The sequence below is a fragment of the Uloborus diversus genome, chromosome 6 (genome assembly GCF_026930045.1).
Source record: "Uloborus diversus isolate 005 chromosome 6, Udiv.v.3.1, whole genome shotgun sequence".
Taxonomy (NCBI): Eukaryota; Metazoa; Arthropoda; class Arachnida; order Araneae; family Uloboridae; genus Uloborus; species Uloborus diversus.
The window spans coordinates 100767621-100782139 of NC_072736.1; positions in this window are offsets into that span (position 1 = coordinate 100767621).

Here is a 14519-nt window from a genome sequence, read left to right on the forward strand (position 1 = left end):
TTTGCTGCTGATGATCTTGATTTTTTAAAGTTCAGCATAGGCCTTCTAAAAATGACATTTTTTTTCCCAGAAAAGTTTTTTTTTTATTTCAGACAAAAATTTTAATTTTGAGAAATTTTTTGATGAATACTCTTTTTTAAGGAATTTTTAATTAGAATTATTTTGTTCTTATTCAAAAAACCAAGGCACCAAAGATTTAGTGTAAAGAATTGAACTGTTATATGCAAATACTGAACAGTTTAGTTACGTGATGTTGTAACTGAGCTGTTCAATATTTGCTTGCAATGTGCCTTAGCTCTGACTAGGGGGGGATGATTAGTAGCTTTAATTAAACTGGTATTTCATCTCCTTCATAAATTTTTTGTTTCTTAGATTGTTTGAGTTTTAGTTAATTTGAGGAGTGAGTCTAATACCTATGAAAGATCTGTGGGAAATTAAAAAGAACCTATTTTGTGCTGTTAGTGGTTTCATTCAAACTAGAAAAAAATATATATATATTTAAAAGCTCATATTCAAATCATACTCATTTGCTGTTATGCTTTTCCTGAAATAGTCCATTTTTATATTAGTCGAAAGGAAAGTGAAACATTGTAAATTGATTTACCGTATTAGCCGGCATGCCACGAAATTCGAGGATCGCCAGTTTTTCAATTCCACTTGCCTGGTCCTTTCCGGCATGCCGAAAAAATTGAGGTTAGGGGGAAAAAATTAATGCTACAAAAAAATAGATGTTCAGCGTAAAAAATAATACATGTTCTTTTCATGTCTTATTAGTATTAATTAGCAATTTAATTTTGTAAAAATATTAACTAACAATGCATTTGTTATTTTAACAAGAAAAACATTATTCAAAAACTAATTTTTTTTAAAATTAAACTAAAACTAAGCAAACGTTTAAGCAGTAAGTTACTGCCCCTAAGCCATATTTACCATAGCTGTTCAATAAATAAAAATTTAATTTACCTCTCTAAAAAGAACTTAAAATAATTTTAATTTTTTTTCCTTACAGTTGTTTGCTTTCTGATTGTAACTGAATGACAAAATTTACTTTTGTTTTGTTGCAAAATAAAGTTCAAATTATCCAGCGTGCCGGAAAATTCAAATTATATGGCATGCTGGTCAACTTTACCTTTTTCCAGCATGAAAAGCTAAGGCAGGGTAATACGGTAAAAAGAAAAAGGTTTTTTTTCCCTTGGGTAACATTTATTCTTTGCAAAAAGACATATTTGATAATAATTGCCTCAAAATAAATAAAATGAGTGAGCTTAGAGAACTGAGAGTTTTTTGAAAATGATCCATTTGATGTTTGTCTTTTTAATCAAGAACAAATGCTTCCAATATATTCTGCACACAAGTATAAATTGGTTGTGTTTTAACCAAGAATAGATGCTTCCAATGTTTTCTGCACAAAGGTATAAATTGGTTGTGTCGATGTTCAATCATGAGTTTTGTTTAGTTTCCATTTTGCCACCTATTGACAAAGACATTTTTATAAAATTAATGTCAAACCATCTCGGTGTTATTTGAAATGGCTGCGATGTCTCAAGTATAAAATCTGACATAACTTAAAGCCAATTGTGAAGCACACTGATCCAGAATTTCTGAGCTTGTAAACTTAAAAGAAAAAAGTTTTTGTGTTTAATAGAGTGAAGCAAGTTTAAAATGAATAGCTGTTAAACATTGTGATTAAATTATTTTATGTGTTTGAATATTTATATTGTATTACAATAATAAGTAGAAAAGGTCTGTTCTTTTATAGTAACAATATTTTTCAACATTAATATCAAAAATTTCATTGCTAATTAATGTTTTTTCCTAGCTACTTCCAACTATGTGTGCTTTTTTTTTTACCGTTAACTATTAATGTTTGTGCTTTAGTGCATTCCTAAATTGTCCTATTTAATTTGCACTATGGCTTAAGTTTATGTATTGTTATTGGTCAACACTAGCAGATGTATAAAGTTTATCCAAAAGACAATCGTTAAGTGGTGCCCTTTTTTAATTCGTACCAATTGCCATATGTGAATTTGCTACGCTATCTGCTTAATTCCACTGAAACAGGTTTTTAAAAATTTTATGCATGTGTTCTTAAAATTCTCTTTTTCAAAGTACCAGTTTTTAAAATATGTGTGTTTGCTAAAAATATATATTTATGCATTTTTACTGCAAGTTGATGAAAATTACTATCATTCAAGATACTTGTGAGAAATATGTCTTTGGGAAACCTGTCTTATTCATGCAGCAGAAAAGGGTTAATATCCCACAAAATCAAATTCAAGTTACAAAATATTAAAATTAATCCATTTTATCTGTACATTGAAAATTGATATCAAATGTTAAACAAATACAGTCAATTCGCAATAACTTGAATCTAAAGGGACCGACGAAAAACTTTGACTTATCGAAAATTCGACTTGCCGCTAGTTTCAGTTTTCGACATTTTAATATGAAAAACTGCCAAATATTTTAATATGTAGGTATAATAGATACAGTTACAGAACTTAAAAGTTTTTAAGCACAACATGTACAGTTTAATCAAAAATATTGAGAGAAAAAAAATCAAAAGCATGGTTTTGATTTCGACACTTCTGGAACCACTTAAATAGAGCTGATTCTGCTTCAGGAAAGGTGCACTTCTTCATTCGTTTCAAATTAGGAATGATGAATTCTACCGCTTTAGAAGTTTCTCTTTTTCTTTTAATATCATTGAAAGAGTACTTGCTTAGACATCTTTAATAACTAAGAAAACTCACTCTGTCTCTCAAGAACTTATCAGCAAATGATCGAACTAAAGAATGAAGGGGAGCGCATATTGACTTAGGTCAGCCTTTGAAAAGGTACAATCTGTCAACTTGACTGTTTAAAAACAAATTTAGTCCAGCAACATGGCAAAGTGTAAATGGTACTGTACAGCAAAAGAAAACCAGCTAACTCATTTCCGCACATGTAACTCCTGTATCGCACATTGGCTTAACAGGTGCTCCTTTTGCTTTAGAGATCTATTGTGCTGGAATTGCAAGTGGGAAGGTGAATTAATTTTTCTCTCATAGTCACTTCTTTCTTTTTTTTTCGGTCTTTCGAAATAAATTTTGAGTCATCTTTGAAAAAACTTTCAGTTAAAGGAAGTTAATTTCGATATATTGAGAATAATTAGCATAAAATTAAAGACAAAGGAGTCGAGACTTGATAAAAACTTTGAGTTATCGCGAATTAACTGTAGTTTGAAACAAAAATTTTGCTATTTACAAAAAAAATTCAAAATACAGTAAAGGCTCTTGATTTATGATTGCCAAGAAACTGAAAAGGTTTTTGTTGAATCATGGAGGCTTTATCAGTTAAATAGTAAAAAATATTCATTATTAAAGGAATACATACATAGGTTTTTACAAACCTCTGTTGCTTTAAGAAAAATAAAACCTTATTTTTGTAATAAATCTTTTATTGATAGTTATTGCATTAAGTCATAGTAAAACAATGACTCATAGTACACATGTTCACCTAAAGCTATCTGTCGACCGCAGTTGATTGATCACATGACAGCTAATAACGTCAGTGGAAATAAACCAGTTGCTCACCAACCGATGCTTTATCAAGCGCTTTTTGGTTAATAACGCAGTTATTTGCGTTATTAACCAAATGTTTAATAATGGTGAAAAATGTTACCTGGTTCATTGTGCCTGCTTAAATTGCGGTTGACGGGTAAAGCTATTAAAACAGGTATCAACCAAATTATTGGTAACAACCAATTAAAAATGTGTAGCCATGCTCCTGTTTAGTCACTGGTGAACTGTGGTTGACGGGTAGTGGTATGCAAACATAACCTTTGACTCTATGCTTGGAGTGTACTAGAATGCTTTTCAGGGGCCTATGTTATATGTGCTCTGATTTCTCCACCTGTGTGTTCAGAATTGTAGCTTTCAGTTCAATTTTAAATTGTGGTCTTAGAGATCTGTTTCTACTCTGCCTCTGGGCAGATGGGAATTATTCAACTTGCTCCCACATGTTTATCATTACTGCTCTTTAGCTTTTGAAAAGGGAAGAAAAGCAAAAGAACACATATTTAGCATTTTAGTTAGTACAATGGTTAGAAAAACATCTTTTTTAAACATATGCTAGGATACTTCTGATGACTCTTCTTGTTGGTTCAAGACCAATGAATACCATTTACACTTTCTGGCACAAGCCATTAAATTTTGGGAATTAGAATGAAGAAATGCTGTGAGTGGGTTGAATTGATCATGTAGACATAGTTTTTACCATCATTTTTTTTTTTTTTTTAAGAATCTTTGGCAGGAGGTGGTGTCCCCATTTGTTCAAACATAGGGTAGGAAAAATGTTTATGCATTCAAAAATGAATTTGAATCTTTTAAAAAATGTGATAGGATAATTCAGGGTAAATAAAGGAAAATGTTTCAACTGTTGTTGCAAAAATTGAAAATTTTAAAATCTTATTACTATTTCTATTTTTTAGCTTAGAACTTAAAATGCTTTTAACAAAAAAATGAGTCAACAAGGGGAAAAAAACATTTTTAGTGCTGCCATCTATAATAGTTAAAAAGGCCAAAATATTATCTGCTGCAAAATTTGTTTCCAAAGAAACCTCTTTTTTTTTTTTTGATATATATATATTTCTTTTTAATTGGTGGGGGGAGTCCTTTTTGCAACTACCGTATCGGAAAGAGTTAAATTGAGGAAGCTTTACCTTGAAATTCATTGCAGACAAATCCAGACCACTGAAATACCTCTTTAAATTGAGAAAGTCATTACATTGGGTATTGTTAAATTTAAGTCATTCTGTATTTTGTAATTTTTGATAGCTTCGCAGAGTTTATCTGATTACCTTGAGATGTTAAATAAGAGCTGATACAGTTTCCTACTCATATTTATCTCTGATGAACTGTTGTCCACAATTAACGGTTATTGCAGCCTTCATTGAATTTTTTAGCTGATTGAAAAATAGAGTTTAGAAACATTATTTATTTGTTTTGTCCCTTGGTTATGATGATATAAAAATTTTACAGTATAGAAGCTCATCTAAATATATTTTTAAAAACACTTGTCAATATTAGGTCTTCCCTGTTTTTGCTCTTGAATTATTACAATGTGAACAGTATAATGGTTTACTGTATTATTCATTTAACTTTTTATGAACTTCCTCACATGTAAATATTAAAACATTTTTATCAAGAAAGATTTTTACCCCAATTTATTCCCATAGTCCTTACTTTTGTAGTTGATTAACTGTTCTTGATTTGTTGCTGTATATAAACTTTGAAATTATTCTTCAATTTCATTACAGAAAACTTGGAGTTTTAAAATATTGAGTGCATTTATTTTTATAATTGCCAACACAAAACCATTCAGAGTCTAGTGTTGAAAATCTCTTGCAGTCAGTGTTGCATACAATCTGTAAATGTTTTATATTTTCTATCATAAATTTTTGCTTCTTTAATTTCTTTTATGTATTGCATTTTAGACTTGCTTCACAATCTTCAAAATGTATTCGGTATCATTTCATGGAAAAATATATTTAGTTTGTATCTGTTGAAAAATGTAAGTTCCTATCATTGCTTCAAGTGTGTCAAGAATATGCCATATAAAGTTACAATCCATTGAAAATTTTGGGATATTCATTTTGTTAAAAGTAATAAGATGCATTTTTGTATGTATAGATACATCCACATACTTGATCTCTTTTTTATGTATACTGAAGCCAATAATAGGTTTCAAAAATATGTTGATGTACTGAAATGACATTAAAGGGGGGGGGGGGGGTGAGTGGTTTAAATTGAAGATCATTGATGTGCCTAAAGTAACTTGTATACAGATTAAGAAATTAATGTTTTAATTTTAGTCTTGTTTAAAAGTATGAGTCTTTTCAAGTGATTAGTGTCTTTTTAGCATCTCTTTTCATTATTGTATGTATCGGAAACATAATTCCAAAATGTCTGATTAGATACAGTTTTATCTCAGAAACATTAGTTTGAAACTTTGATATAGAAAAGCATAAATTATTTAAGAACATTAAACATAATTCTCAGCGTAACAACCATGAATTTTCTTCCATTCTTTTTATTTTAAACTATTGTTTGTCAAGATTTCTTTCCGTTAGACAAATTCTCGACAAGAACTAGAAAGTCAGAGCAGGATTCCCACCGAAATGTCTTTAATTCTCCTGAAAAATAGTCCTGTGTGGGTAATTTTGGACCAGCAGAAGACATTATTAAGTAGTAAGGGATTGTTTAGAATTTGGATTAAATTGTGGAATAAATACATGGTATTGTACGCTAACTTTTAAAATGTGAGCATACACACAATTGAAATAATCACACAAAATTTTTTATATTTTCTCCCTCCGAAGCATTATGATCCATTCCATATGTGAAGCTTGGAGGAGTATCTCCTCTACGCTTGCAAATTTGAATATTCTTCTAGAATAATATATTCTAAAAACATTCAAATTTCATCACACAAAAGGTTTCTTTGCTTTTCAAATGAACTACAATAGTTGTAGTACTTAACATATGTATATTAAATGTTCAACTTGATTTACTTTGTTGTTGCTTGAGTTAGGTGATTGGATGGCGTAAGAAGGGTTAAAAGTTGACCTATATTTCTTTTTACCTTTCTTGCACTTTTAGAAAGTGAAGGGAGAAAAAATATTCTGATTGATATTACTGTAAATGCATAGTTGGAATCATGAAAAAAAAAAACATTTTGAATCATTATAAAAGTTGAAAGACTCTCCAATTGGTAAAATCCCCTCCCCCTCACTTCCATTTGAAATCTAGACCAAATAGTGCATATGAGTATTTAGTCATTATAAAAAAATACTTCAATTCTTTTTAAAAAAAGTGTCCTCTATTTTTTAAAATATTAAGCTTCTTTTTAATTCAAAGTTTGATACAATTCACAAGTAAAACTATATTTAAATACAATAACAAAAATTTCAAGAAAATTGTTTTTTGTTAAAAAGTTGACTATATCAATGGAGAAATTCATTTTATTTAATTTGTTAATGTCCCGTTTTTCTGAGGTGACATGTTTCATTTGTCAAATTTAAGGTTCATTGTGTATAAGATGAACTGATTTTTTTTGCCATGAAAGATTAAGATTTTTATTCCAAATCTCAGTATTTTCTCCGTTTTTTACCCCTAAGTCTCAATGACTTGCGAAAAAATATAATATAATCAAAAATGTTTTTGTTTAGTATTCCTCAGGGAAGATGTTTACATAGAATTTGTTTACATACTGTAATAACTTAATCCAAATTACTATGTCAGTGTTAAATATCTAAAAACCTACTTTTTTTTAATGAAAAATTATGTATTTTGTTTCTGTTATTTCTAACCCTGCATAATGAACAAACATCAAGAGTTAAAAATAATTTTTGTAACAATTGATTATATTTCAAGATAGGTTAAATTTAAAGTTCAATAACAAGATTTTCATAAATTATTTAATAACTTACTCCTAATGTAATTGTAAGGTTCATGGTGCAATGGAGTAAAAAGAGTTCAGTTTTCTTATTTTGTCTCTTACAAACAAGTGAAATATTTCTAAAGATTCGATCTGTTGAAATGGAATTTCGGTTTTTGTGCTTTCACTTTTGGGATCCCATGTTTTTAGTTTGGCACAAATATTGATTTTTTCACTAGAAGTACTTTATTTTATCAAAATTCTTCTAGGACATTAAAATAAATTTTATTTATATTGCTTTTTCTATCATTGTTTTATATCAGTTGTAGAAGTGATTTTTTTTGCAGATGTATGCATTTTTACTAATGAACTATGCAAAATTAATTTTTTCCCCCATAAATAGTTTATCTGTTAGTGATGGATTTTTTTATTTTTTATAACCGTTGCATTAAAAGTATTTTTCCTTGCTTGAGTATAAATGTATATTTGTTACTTTAGGCATTTGATCCTCTGTTAAAAGGAAAAGATTAAGGGAAAAATGATTTGCATTTACCTGCCATAGTTATTTAATAAGTGTACTGTTTGTTTTTAAAAGCATTCTAAATGCAGAAATGACTAGTGCAACAGTATTTTATTTTTAACTGAATTTTTGCTCATGTGTTATGATTTAGCTCTTTCTTCCCATATGAGTATAAATTTTGTGAAAAAACTGTAATCTTCTATAAAGAAATGTATGTAATGAAATATTTTTCAGAAAATGCTTACTAACTATTAATTTATTTTTAGTTGTATGTATATTTATAGGCATGTAAAAATATGTTTCGACAAAGTATTTTTCTTCAGATTATCAAAATGCCAATTAGCATAAAATAAACAAATGAAGTTTATAATGCCTGTTTTTCACTTGCATGTTATAGTTTATAATAAAAATTTTGTAAAGAGGAATTAATCAAAAATATCCAATCTGTTGTTGATTAAATGTTGAATTATTTTGAAATTCTACAAAAGAAAATTTATAAGAAAATCTTGAAGAAAATGCATTTTATATAGTTAGTTTGAAATTGTCCTTATGTTGAATTTTTATGTATTATAAAAATGAATAAATATATCAATTTCTTTTCTTGTTTTCTGAAATCGAGTCATTATGTAATGATTTATGGTGGCGTGTATTCTTTAGCATCTTTCATTAACTGATATGAGCTTTTTCAGAAAGTTTTTATTATACTTACGAATGCGTTTCAAAATATACCTTGTTAATTCAAAATGACTACTCACGACCGCAGTTTTTGAACTCAAAAATGAAAGTAAATCAAAACTTAGTCGAGATTCAGGAGGCATGATATTTGAAATAAAGTTTACTTAGTGGTGCAAAAACCCATGGGATCCAAGGTTCGAATGTCTTTCTGTTTTTTTTTACCGGGGCGCTTTTATTTGAAACAAATATCAGGCAGGAATTTTTTTTTGGGGGGGGGGGGATCTAATGCACTGAAATAATGGTTTCAGGAAAAAAAAAACACTTGGTGTGGGTTTCCTACAACACTTTAGTCAATAATTTATTCAAATTATAGAAGATAGGGACTTACCAAGAAATGGAAAAGGGGGGGGGTCGAAACTTACCCAATCATTTCACACCACCAAGTAGCCGAGAAGAGCATTTTCGAAACTTTGATTGTGAAAGAATAAAGAATCTCATCACTTCCCCTCGCCCATCTTCAGCAAAAAAGACCTTTACTTATTTAGGATTCTCAACTTTGCAGAGCTTCCTGAAGAGAACTCATATCCAAACCCTCGAGAACCGTCTCTACCCCATCATTAAAGATCGTCTACCGAAAAAATTACCGAAGGCAAACAACTGAACTTCTCCCCCCACTAAAACATTACCGAAATTGGTCAAAAACTTTTGAAAACGAATTTTAGGACGAAATTTTTTTTTCTGTGAAACGCACTGGTATCATTAAAAGATCGTCTTAAATTTTATTTTGAGGGCTTGAATTTTAAAAAGTGTTTCCAGGGGAAAGCTCCCGAGAACTCGTCGCCCACTATTGAAAATCGGCCGAAAATACGTTTTTTTTTCTAACCGGTCTTCTTAACTACCAAATAGATGTTCTATAATCAAGTTTTTAAGACTTCAGTTTCAAAGATATTTCCGGGGTAAGGCCTTGAATCTCTCCCGACACATAGTAATCTATTCTATTCTATTCAAGAGTCACAACTGACTTCAACTGTATTTATGTCGAGGCCTGCATACTAAGTGCCTTGCCTCCATTATTTTATATACCGATAGATGGCAGCACCATCACCGGATCGAACAGTTAGTGAGAATTTTGAACTAGTCCAGGAGCTAATAGCTTTCACTTGGAGGACATTGAGACCACGAGCATATTTAACGTCGCCCAGTCCCCTTTAATGACGACGGTACATAGTAATCTAAAACTGGATTTTTACAGCTACAAATTTTGGGAAGGGTCCCCAAACTCGCCTCTCACTATAGGGTCATTCCATGCGAAATGAGCAAATCAGCTGTGGCTGTCATGTCACAGATTTCAACGAAAATTTTTATTTAGGTAAACCACACATATCTATGAGGGCATGCAAAGTATGGAAGTTTAAAAACTGTTTGTTGCTTTGTTATTGAAATTGGAAGTTGATGCTTACGCTAAGCCTAAATTTTCAGAGTTCATTGCTGCCAGTTTGTGACTCAATAACTCCGTAAGTTATAAACATACATTTAAACAATAAATGTTTCCGCATTCTATAGACAAATCTCTATTGAGAAAGAGCAAAGTAAAATTTATTCGGATCTTTTTTTGAATCTGAGATATTAACAAATATTGAAATTTTGCCAATTTACTTCAGATTTCAAATCACTCTTCTAGCTCTTTTAATGAAAAAAATAACAGTAAAAATGATTCAGATTGAAAAACTATCTGTAATTAAATATCTGCTCTAATTTAGTAATTGTTTATGAATTTCTTGATGACGAAATCGTACTTTAAAAAATCGAAAATTTCATTTTTTCCTCTATTTCAGATGTTTTTTTGAAGATGAGGGAATGCTCTAAATTTACTCAAGTTTGTTTACATAACATATTGAAGTATCTTTTAGATGCTACTAAATTTTAATTATTGGTATCAGCGTATTTTTGTAACTAGAGTAACTTGAACTAAGGCAAATTTCATTAGTTACTTCTTTTTACTGTAAGTTTAGCAAAACTAACCATTTCTTTCGTGTCTCATTTTCTCAAAAGCATGTTTATGAAGAACCTGCTAAAATGTACATTTTTTAAAAATCGAAATAAATGTTAGATATACTTGCTTTTGCATTATTGAGTCGTTTATTTAGTTTTTTGAATTCTCGTAATTTCACATAAGGGTTAATCCATACCGGTTCCATACAGTATAAACTACTCATTTATGTTCAGATATTTCTAAGTTATAAAATTAAAATAATTATTTTGAAAATTACAATATGTTTTTTCAGTATAATGTATTACATAGGGCACAATATACGTAATTTAAGAAGGTACAATGAAGTTTTCACACTTTTTATTTCTGTTTTAGTGTGTGAATTGACTAGCAAAATTGCTCAATTTTAAAGACCTGTATCTTTTTTACAAACCAAATACAAAAAACAATATGCATAACCTGTATAGTACTTGAATGGAATATTCAATTGGCCAAGAAATTTTATTTTTAATTCCATCCCCTTTCGGTTTACAGGGGTCTAAAAATGTCATTTTTGTCATTTTTCCGATTTTTGAGGGGCTGTAATCTATAAATGGTGCACAAACACACAGCAAGATTTACATATTCTGTTTAGCATGGTTCCAGTGATTATTTTTTGCCGTATTTCATTTTGTGTTTCCGTCCCCTACGCGAATTATCCCCCCTTTGAAATAAGTAAAATTTTTACATTTGACCCTGAACTTGAATCTGTTGCCGTTATTTTAATTATTAACTTACAGCTTCTTAACTCAGCATGTAAGACTATCAATTTATGCACTTTAACATCAAAGCGTTAAATTAACTGTCATAAATGTAATTCAAATAGATTTTGACCAAAATGCAAAGGTCTAAAAGTTCCATTTTTGACTACGAAAATCACTTTTGATGACCCCTAAAAAATCAAAGGTCCAGTTGAGAGAAAAAATAAAAGTGGTTTTAAACATCTTTCATATCCAGCTTTTAGGGACATGAATTTCAAAAAAATTAAAAATGGTCGAGCGCACCCATCCGTCGAACCTGTATGAATTGACCCATAAAACAAAGAAAATGCGATTTTTCTAAATTTTATTTTACGTTTGGAAATCAAAAACCAATTTCGAATTTCTTCAAGCAAATAGTAGAAACACAGCTCTATATTCTTTTAAAATTTTAAAGTTGTCTGAATTTTCCCTCATTTGAATTTTTGGATCTATGTGAAGGGGAAAATCATCAGTTTACAAAATGGCACTAAACTGATTTTGAAGAAAAAGGATTTAAAATACAACTTCAAAAGTAAGGTATTTCTTTTATGATACTTAGCACATTATTGGGTATTAATTTCATCAAAGTTAATGCATTCCTTAAAGATTGAGATTAAAAAATAAAATGCTCAATTACGAGAAAATTGAAATATTTTCATTTTTTGAAATTTGGTTAAAAGTTAACTATAATAACTTTCAAAATTTTACTGACATCAGATTAATTACCCTATTCTATAGATTGTAACAATATACAGTGGCTCCCAAAAGTGTTCGTACACTTACAACTTTCAATGAAATAGGCCCTTATCCATTCGTTAGAATTAATATTTCGAAATAGATAGTTTATTATAAGCTCTATGATATATTTTTAACAAAACTGCATGAAAATTTTTAATAAAACATTAAAACTTAATTTTTTAAAAATCAAAAACCAAAAAGTGCCGGAAATTTTATCTCACAAAAGTCTTCGTACACTTTGAAAAAATGTCAAAAAATTAGTAAATTATCTAACTTTTTACTAAGTTATTATTTAGTAGAATATCATGCAGTAACAACAACAGCTTTTAAGCGTCTGGGAATAGATTTCATTGTTTTTTCTTTCTTTTTTTGTGCAATTTCTGAGTAAGTGTTCAGCCGCACTACGAGTTTTACTGTCTCTAGTTCGCTTTTTGTTTCAATAGTGTATTTTCATAATCTGACCACCAGATATCTCCAAATATGTTCCATTAAGTTTAAATCTGGCGATTGAGGCGATATTTCTAAAGCTTAAGGGCAAATTTTGAGGCACCAAACGCGAACGTGTGCTTCTTATAGTTATCTTGATTAAAAAAAAAAACAAAGTTATTTCCGATTACCAAATTTTGGGCTAATAGTTTAAAATTGTTTTTTTAAAATATTTAAATGAACACCATAATTCATTATTTCATCAAAAAATTCCAAATTTCCAAGTTCTGATGCTGAGATGCACCCTCACACAAGAACACCTTCACGGACTGATTAACTGATACAACTAAGTTCTTAAGATTAAATTCCTCATTTTTTTTCTTCCATTTACAATTATACAACAATTTAACTCAAAATGTTGAATTTGTTTTCATCTACAAGTAAGACGTTGTTCCAGAACGTTTTGAGCTTATTTATCATTGATTTTACGACGGAAAGCGTACTGCTTTCCGCACGAACAAGAAAATTCCTGCGGGAAGAGGTCCCATTTAATCCAGCTAATCAGAGAACTTGACGAACAAATTTAGGTAAAAATTATTCTTGTCTTTAAAGCATTTTATCAAGCACTTCACTATAGAATGGTATAAATTAACCAATTTAGAGACATTTTAAACCAATTTATGGCTACTGTGAGGGAAAAAAATCGAATTTCGAGCCGTGTTTGTTGTTTTCTACGCATACCTGCCATTTAAAAATAATAAGCAGAATATTAGGGAATAAATACACAAAAAAATTAAAGGCAAATGACTTTATAGTATCATTACAATGCAAAAATAATAAAAAAAAACACATATGATAATTTTAATTATGAATTTATTCGAAAATATTTCAGTGTACGATGACTTTTGTGGCGTATTTTTTCTCTATCTCTTCGTTTTTTGACAAATTTCAAAAATAAAATCTGGCAATATTTTGAAAATAACTACTGGGTTTTATTCAGAATGGCATAGGAGTGGTGTGAAAAAAATTTGGACTTCATATTCGAATTCAGGTTTGCGTTATTTTGGTTTTACTATAAAATTTCAAGGTGTACGAACACTTTTGGGAGCCACTGTATAACTTTTATGTTTTCATTAAATCTTACTACTATTATATATGCGAAAGTTTGTCTGTATGGATGTATGGATGTTTGTTACTCTTTCACGCAAAAACTACTGAATGGATTTTGATGAAAGTTTACAATAATATAGCTTATGCGTCAGAATAACACATAGGGTAGTTTTCGTTCCATTATGGGGGGCAAAACCCCCTTAGGGGGGCAATAAAACACAATTTTCGTATAAATTCTCTAATATGGGGATGAAAAAATACTTGCACATATTAACATTATATGTCCATCGAAAGCTCTGATTTTTCTGCTGAAGATGGCACCTGTTCGAAATTTCTAAGTAGAATGAAAAACGAGTTACGAGCTTTTTAGTTCTATGTTCGAAGGCTTTAGTTCTATGTTCGTGACTGTTCAAAACTTTTCTCAAGTCAAATCTTGAAGTAAGATTTTTGCACAAGGTTGGCAAATAATACATAGATTTGGCTGATTTTTTTCCATTTTAATGCAACTTGGAGGCAATTAATGTTTTTTTTTTATTTATTTGTATTGACTGGGTATTTAATCGATCAGCTGGAATCTAGCCAAACTTTTTTTGTGGAATCATTTTAATAGCTAAGGCATTTGGCATTTCTTTCAACTGTCGCTGTTTTTAAAGCTAAAGACTACGCAATACTGTTTCTCGGTTTTCACCATGTAACCAAGTATCGCCATTTCTTTTACATTTCTTTCTTTAAATTTGTTAACACGTAAAATAATTCGCAAATTCATAAACAGCGCAAAAACTTCCATTACTTTGTCTTTGCACACAATTTCAAACAATTGCCAAATTTTTACTGTTTATTGGAAACATTTCATGTTAGCATC